Here is an 8702-nt window from a genome sequence, read left to right as displayed (position 1 = left end):
GTAGTAGTAGTAGTAGTAGTAGTAAGATAAGTATCAGATGAGGATGAAAGATATGAAAATTGAGAGAGTAAACAGAACACTACCTCCTCCTCCTCCTCGTGCCTGCCTCCGCCGTCACAACATCAGTACACACACAATCACAATCTCCTTTATCACTTCCGTCTTATCGTAATCAGAGTAAAAAGTAGACCACATGGCGGCCGCTGGCTCTCCCCTCTCTCCTCTCCCCCACGTCCCCTTCCTCCTCCACTTCCTCTTCCTCCCTGCGCCCGGATTCACAAACACATCGGCACTCCACTTCCCCTGTTTGAAAAGCCTCTCGTGCAAGCTGGTGGGATGTTCATGGTCTGTTTAGTGATGTTTGTGATAGTTTTACACGGCGTCTGCACCATGAACGGGGAAACTCACTCATGAAAGCCCGGTTAACCTGCTCTGCGGACTTGGGATATAGCCGTAATAGAAGCCTGATACGTTTAAGTCTATGGGTAAAAGAGAAGGAAGAGGAAGGGAAGGAAGGGGAGGAAATGGTGAAAGAGAAGAAAGGTAAAAGGAGAAGGAAGCTGAGAAAGAGGAGGAGAAAGAAAAGGGAAGAAAGGAGAGGAAATGGGGGAAGAGGAAGGGAAGAAAGGAGAAGGAAGCTGAGAAAGAGGAGGAGAAAGAAAAGGGAAGAAAGGAGAGGAAATGAAGAAAGAAAAGAAAGGTAAAAGGAGAAGGAAGCAGAGAAAGAGGAAAGGATAAGAAATATGAAATAGCGAGAAAGAGAGCGACCAACCACCCCCACCTCCACACCACCTCCACCACCACCACCACCACCTTCCAAGAACAACAAATGCAATCATGTGGAGGTGGAAGGACGTGAGCCAAGAATCACCACCTCCACCTCCACCACCACCACCACCATTACAAATAACAACAACAAGAGCAACAACAACAACAACACTCCAGAGACCAGATATTTCACATCGTCGAGAGAGAGAGAGAGAGAGAGAGAGAGAGAGAGAGAGAGAGAGAGAGAGAATATTGGTAATTTCTGGTTATATCCTACTCTCTCTCTCTCTCTCACACACACACACACACACACACACACACACACACACACATTCTCGCTCTCTCTCAAAATACAAAATTAAGCCTTTCACTAAATATTCCTCCCCTAACACAAACACAATCTTTTTGACACAAATCATACATAATTAATTCCATTAGGCCTCGATTCATCTTATTATTATATCTATCGATCTATTTATTTATTCATATGCTGAGGCGGTGTGACACGTGTGCGGCCAGGTGTGTGTGTGTGTGTGTGTGTGTGTGTGTGTGTGTGTGTGTGTGTGTGTTTGACCCCACTGTGAACGTGATATTGTGGTAAATTCGTTTATTCTGAGAGAGAGAGAGAGAGAGAGAGAGAGAGAGAGAGAGAGAGAGAGAGAGAGAGAGAGAGAGAGAGAGAGAGAGTAGATTAATTACTCTCTCTATCGTAACCAATCAGGAGAGTCACGTCAGGAGGGAGTAGTGGGAAGATCAGATTCATTAATTACTTTGACCTCCACACGTGATCCCCCTCCCCTCCCCACGCCCCTTCCTCCTCCCCTCCCCTCTCCCTCTCCCCACGCCCTACTTCTCCTTCTCCCTCCCTCCCTCCTGCTCCCCTTCACCCCCCCAACACACCCCTGTCTGCTCCCCCTTCCTCCCCCCCCCCCGCCCCCTCTTACTCCCCCTACACACGCCCTTTCCTCCTCTCCCTAAAAACACACAAACACACACACACACACACAAACATACATACACAAAGCTTTTTTTTCTGTCCTTTTTTCTCTCTATCTTCGTTTCATTCATTCTATCTCACTTTTCTTTAATGTTTTTTTTATTATTTATTTTTATTTATTGTTTTTATTTTTGTTTTTCTCCATGCATTACGACTTTCTTTTCTAGTCCTCCTCCTCCTCCTTCTCCTCCTCCTCTTACTTCTCCTCCTCCTCTTCTTCCATTATTGCCCTTCATCCTCTTCCCACCTTCCTCCAATCTCCGAGTTATGAAAAGCTGGGCCCTTGTGTGTGTGTGTGTGTGTGTATGTGTGTGTGTGTGTGTGTGTATGTGTGTGTGTGTGTGTGTGTGTGTGCGCTATTAGTCATGCCACTCTCCGCACCATATAGGCGATGAGTCACTGTGTGTGTGTGTGTGTGTGTGTGTTTACTTATATGATTGTACGAATGTAAGAAGCTGTTGGTATTGGGTGACTGTGTGTGTGTGTGTGTGTGTGTGTGTGTGTGTGTGTGTGTGTGTGTGTGTGCTTGCTTACACAAAACCAATGAATAAATATTTACACACACAAACTCCCTAAACTTAATATCAAGTAAAAAAAAAACAACGTAGTAGAAAAAAGAAGATTCAAATATAATAAAAGTGTAAAAAAGAGGAGGACAAAAAACACTTAAGAGGAAAATATAAAAAAAGGGAAAATAAAAAAAGGAATAAAATCGGAAGGAAAATACAATGAAAACGAGGAAAAAAAGATTGTAAAGGAAATTGAAAAAGGGATAAACTAGTAAGGAAAATAACATAAGGATGATAAAAATATATATAAAGGAAAATAGAAAAGGGAAAAAAGTAACCAGGAAAATAATATATAGACACTGAGAGAAACAAAATACATAGACAAACATCACATTGAAAATAAGGAAGAAAGAAAGGAAAGAAGGAAGGAGGGGAGGGACAGAAAGCAAGGAGGAGGATACAGGGGTGAAGGAAAGGAGAGTAGGGGGGGAGGGAAAGGTGTGAAGGAAGGGGGTGAGATTTGAAGAGTAAAGGAAGGTATAGGAGGAAAGCAAAGAAAGCTAGGAGGAGGGGAATACAGGTGAAGGAAAGGAGAGGAAGGGGAAGGGATAGGTGTGAAGGAAAGGGTTAGACATCGAGAGTATAAGGGAAGGTAGGGTAAGTTAATTTCTGTAGGCTTAGGGTCATATTTTTAAACATTTCTGCCCCCAAAAACACGTAATTTACTAGTCTGTCGTGGGAGTTTAGGGCATTTCCAGGGGTACTTTTATGACCGTGGTGGTAGTCTGAGCCTTCTTCTGTACCTTGAACCTAAAAGAACACTCGTTAGAATTCAATTAACTTCATTGTTGGCCTTTGGAAATAGTTGGTGGGGTTGGGAGCATCTGACAATACCAGCCTTAATCTAGTTCATCTACGTGTGTTCCAGTGTTGAGATGAAGGTAATCACGACAGAGGGAGAGATAAGGGACGAGGGTGAGATAGCAGAGAGAGATAAGAAAGCAGTGACGCAGATGGAGGAGATAAAGCGAAGAGAAAAAATGAGGAGATAGTGAAGGAAAGAGGGAATGAAAGAATGAAGAGGGGAAGAGGAAGAGGAGTAAGGGAAAGGATGATGATGAGAAGGAGGAGATGAGAAAGAAGAAGAAAAAGTGGAGTTGGTGAAGGAATGAGAGAAGGGAGAGTTAGTAAAAGGAGAAGGAGGAAGAGGAAGAGAAGGAGGAAAGGAAAGGAGGAGGAGGAGATAAGCGAGATGAAAAAGTGGAGTTGGTGAAGGAATGAGAGAAGGGAGAGTTAGTAAAAGGAGGAGGAGGAAGAGGAAGAGGGAGAAAGGGAAAGCAAGGGAGAGAATGGGGGAAGGGAGGATAAGAGAGAAGAAGAAATGGGGAAGTTAGTGAAGGAAAGAGAGACAAGGAGGGCAAAGTATGGAGAAGGAAGAGAAAGAGAAGGAGAAACGGAAGAGAGGAGGAAACGGTGAAAAAGATGATAAGGAAATGGAAAAGAGGAGAAGGAACAGAGAGGATAAAGAGGAAGAGGAAGATGAGTATAGAAGAAGAGGAAGAAGCACAGAAACAAGAGGAGGAGGAGGAGAAGGAAGGTTATGAGGTGGAGAAGGAAGAGGAGCAGGAAGAGGCGAAGGAGGATATGAAAAGCCACAACAAGAAGATAAAAAGAAGAAGAAGAAGAGGAGGAGGAGGAGGAGGAGGTGTAAGACAAACAAAGATCCACATTGCACAAGGATTTCCTCAAGGACCTGCGAGCGAAAATAAATGCGCATTGAGAGAGAGAGAGAGAGAGAGAGAGAGAGAGAGAGAGAGAGAGAGAGAGAGAGAGAGAGAGAGAGAGAGAGAGAGAGAGAGAGAGATACTGACCTACTGAACCATATCTCACAACCTAAACAATCCGTCTCTTAAATCTGTCTCTCTCCTTCCTTCCTCTCCTCCTCCTCCTCCTCCTCCTCCTCCTCCTACTCTTCCTCCCACGTATTATAAGAACTTCAAGGACACACACACACACACACACACACACACACACACACACACACACACACACACACTTAAAAAAAAAAAGGAAATTACTATACAGAGCTTCGAAATTATGGCACGAAGTTGATGTATATACGTAAGATGATGTTTTAATTAGCTTTCAGAGAGAGAGAGAGAGAGAGAGAGAGAGAGAGAGAGAGAGAGAGAGAGAGAGAGAGAGAGAGAGAGAGAGGGCGTAAGCATGAAGTGTTTGTGTACTAATGTGGGCAAGGACTGGGTTAGGGAGGAGGAGGAGAAGGAGGAGGGGGAAGGGGAGGAGCATTGATAGCAGGCTGGTGTGGAGTGCTTGAAGGTGGGGGAGTAGGAGGGGGGGGAGGGGGGGCGAAAGCAGGATCACGTGTGCCTGCCTATGAACCCCAGCCAACCACGTGACATACCCAACACGTGTTCAGGGAGGGTAGGGGGGAGGGGAGGAGCATGCCCTTACCACTCCCACCCACCCACTATTCCCCCTCCCTCTCTTCCTCACCCCCTTCTCCTTCCTCTCTCACCCCCATGCAAAGCATATCCTCAGTCCTTCCTTCCTTCGGTTCTTCCTAGTATTCTCTCTCTCTCTCTCTCTCTCTCTCTGTTCCTTCATTCATCTTTCATTTTTACTTTTTTTTGTTTTCTTTCTGTTTTCTCGTTTCTTTCTTTGTCTTCTTTCCTCTTTTTCCTTCCTTCCATCTTTCTTGCATTCGTGTCTTCATATGTCCCCTATTCTCCTTCCTTACTATCTTTTATTTCTTTGTTCTTTTCCTTATTCCCCTTCTTCACTCTTTTGTTCCTCCCCTTTCCTGAACACTCCATCATCTTCATCTCCTACTCCTCTTTCTCCCTTCCTTAATCTTTTCTTTTTTATCTTCTTTTCCAGTTATTTTTTCCTTCCTCAAATCCTTCTTTTCTCATCTTCCTCTTCGTTTTTCAAGCCTGTCACTTCTCGACTTCTTTTGAATCATTCTTTCATTCCTTCCTTCCTTCTCCTCCTCTTCCTCCTGCTCTTTCTTCTGCTACATCCTCTTTTCTGCTTTTTCATTCATTCTTTCCTTCCTCCTCCTCCTCCTCCCCCTCCTCTGCTGTCACCCTGTCTTCCAAAGCAAACATTGGTAGGTATTTTTCATTGCAATTTCACCTCAAGATTCCCACCTTCCACTTTCCTTTGATTCCTTTTTCTTTTCCTCTTCTCTTTCCTTCATCCTCTTACTCGTTCATCTCCTCCTTCTTCTCCTTCTCCTTTTCTTTCTCCGTCCTTCGTAGCCTTTCTCTTTCTCCTTTGAAGTGTTTCCTTTGCTTCTAAAAATACAAAACTTTAGGACATGTTATTATTAAATCTTTTTCGTACCCTATCCTCTTCCTTCTTCTTCGTCCTCTGCTGTTATTGTTTGCATTTACGAAGTTTATAATTATGTTCGTGAATGTATTATGAGGAACATGATTATCCTACACAAGTTTAACGGCTCGACACCACCCCTCCTTCCACACACACACACACACACACACACACGCTTGCCCTCTCAGTCTCTCACGCCCCCAACCCCCCAAACACAAGCAGGTGACCTCAACAAACACCTTACCTGCACTGCCTTGAACTTAAGACTCCCACGGAAACACCTGCCGAGGAGGAGGAGGAGGAGGAGGAGGAGGAGGAGAAGGAGGAGGAGGCCAAGGTGAAGAGGACGTAGGTGATACAGAAAATGAAGAACGTTGACAATTTTTCCTCTTACCTCTTGAAATGACTTACCTAGGGAATATAATTAACGAGGAGGAGGAGGAGGAGGAAGAGGAAGAGTGCATACCCCGTTTTCCATTCGTGCATAAATATTTACCAAACGATCAATAATATTACTAAAGTCTATCTCTCTCTCATACAACACACACACACACACACACACACACACACACACACACACACATTGGAAAGTAAAAGGAAGGGAAATGCAAACTTACTGATTAAAAATAAATTGGATTACGTGACCTTACTCCGGCTTTTATGTGATTTTACGTAGAACACGGAATTAAAAGTTTTGTTGAGTGTTGCGAGGAGAGAGAGAGAGAGAGAGAGAGAGAGAGAGAGAGAGAGAGAGAGAGAGAGAGAGAGAGAGAGAGAGAGAGAGAGAGAGAATTTATCGCCAGACACAACACTGAGATAGGAGATAAGAGAAAATATGGCCTTACACACACACACACACACACACACACACACACACATACACCGGAGGAGGTTGAAGATCGACGAGAAAGATCACTTGCTCAAGTCGGGAGGGTACCTGCTGGCGATTACGAGTCCAACACGTGATCAGGCCGTGGTGGATTACACACACACACACACACACACACACACACACACACACACAAACAAGAACAAATTGGCTCACAGGATAGACGTAGAGATTAGGAACGAAAAAAAAAAAAAAGTAATAAAAAGAGGAAAAAAAAAAGAAAATACGACCACGATTATGAATGACAGACCTTAGCGCCAAGGACACTGAAGGGTAAACAAACAAAAAAGAGAAGAATAGAAAGGAAAAAAAAAAAGATGGGTGGGGCGGACGCAAGAGGAGGGAGAGGGGAGCAGTCACGTGTAACAGAAGAGAGGAGGAGGAGGAGGAGGAGGAGGAGGAGGAGGAGGTGGTGGTGGTGGTGGTTGCTTGATTCCTTCTGCCAAAATAAGTCTTTATCTCTCTCCCACTCTCAAAATCCTAATTCTCTGATATATAATGAACGTAAGTATTAAATAGTGAATGCTGGACACTAATTCTCTAATACAATACAACTGAATCCATATTTTTTTTTCTGAATGGTGAATGCTAAGTAAATTACCAAGTACTAAATACGTACTAATTCTCTAGCTCTGTAACTGATTGGGTGAGTCTAACAATCACTGAAAAAAAAAAGAAAAAAAGATGTGATATATAAGAACATGATTAAAAAGACACACCTGTATAAATTCTGGACCAGCAATAACTGCGTCAACCAGAGGAATCTTCAAGCAGAGAGTTCTTCGCCCTCACTGCCAGCTCTCCCTTCCTCGACCCTTCCCTAACACCAGAATCCAGCGGTATCAGCCAGCCAGCCAGACCACAAGTACCACTCTTTTTGTGCGATTAACGGATACATGCGCCACAATAATAATGTTCTTCGTTTTTTTTTATTTTTTTTACAGTAAGGAAGTAGCTCAAGGGCAAAAAAACAAAGCAAAACAAAAGAAGACAGTTAGGTCAGAAGGGAGGTAAAAAAAACTGTAGAAGTAGTTTTTGCAATTGCAGTAAGACAACTACTACGGTACTACTAAGACTCCTACTACTGCTACTACTACTACTACTATCACCACTACCACCACTGCTACTACCACTGCAACCGATAACAGAACACGTGACACCAAGGCAAGAACTCGTGCTCCTGGACTCACACAATTATCTCGCTTGCCGTAAGAATAATTATCTCGCCTCGCTCAAGATATAAGGGCATCAATAAAACCACTCACGACTTCAAGACATAAACAAACTACGCTAACAGTGATGAGTGTTTACACCTGGCAAGCAACGTGTGTGTGTGTGTGTGTGTGTGTGTGTGTACGTGAGTGGCGCAATAAGGCTGTCTCGGCAGTATCGTGATAGGCCACAAACGACCTTGATCGACCAGCGTCAGGCACGTGGATGTGTGTGTGTGTGTGTGTGTGCATGAGTGCGTGCGTCATTGTGTGTGTGTGTGTGTGTGTGTGTGTGTGTGTGTGTTCGGGCACTTTGCAGATCCACAAGAAAACAAACAAACTGAGAATAAATATAAAATAGAATATAATAAAAAAAAATAAAAAATCAGGGACAAGAATAAATAATCAATGATTCTCAAAGCTTTTCGGCTGGTATTATAAGACATGCGCTTCTTACATCAGCTATTTCTAATGGTCAATGAGAGGGTCAGTCGGATTCTAATGAGTGTTTCTTCAGGTTCACGGTACAGAGGAAGGGTCACACCACCACCAAGGTCATAAAACAACCCCTGGAAATGCTCACAACTCCTACGAAAGCCTTGTCAAGTAAGTGTTCTTGGGCGGCGAAATGTCTTATAATCCGACCCTTTTAGTATCCTCACGACGCCGATGCATAGCAGAACAGGGACAGGTAAGGTCGGGAACATTCACTTTTGGCTACCCGAGGCGGCGTAGCTCATCTCCCGTCTCACTAGGAAGCAAGACTCACACACATACTGAAGAGGAAGAGGAGGGGGATTACCGACGAAGGATGGAGACTGTAACAATAATGATGATAATGAAAGATAAAGATAGTAAAGAATCATTGGTATAGTTGAGAATAGTTGGGATAGTAAAGTAATAGTGGTTTTTTTTTCATCTTATCAGTTAACAAAATCTTTTCGAACATTATGAAGATAGCACCGTCACCTAAT

The sequence above is a fragment of the Eriocheir sinensis genome, chromosome 43 (genome assembly GCF_024679095.1).
Source record: "Eriocheir sinensis breed Jianghai 21 chromosome 43, ASM2467909v1, whole genome shotgun sequence".
In the NCBI taxonomy this organism is placed as follows: domain Eukaryota; kingdom Metazoa; phylum Arthropoda; class Malacostraca; order Decapoda; family Varunidae; genus Eriocheir; species Eriocheir sinensis.
Note: the sequence above shows the minus strand (reverse complement) of the source record.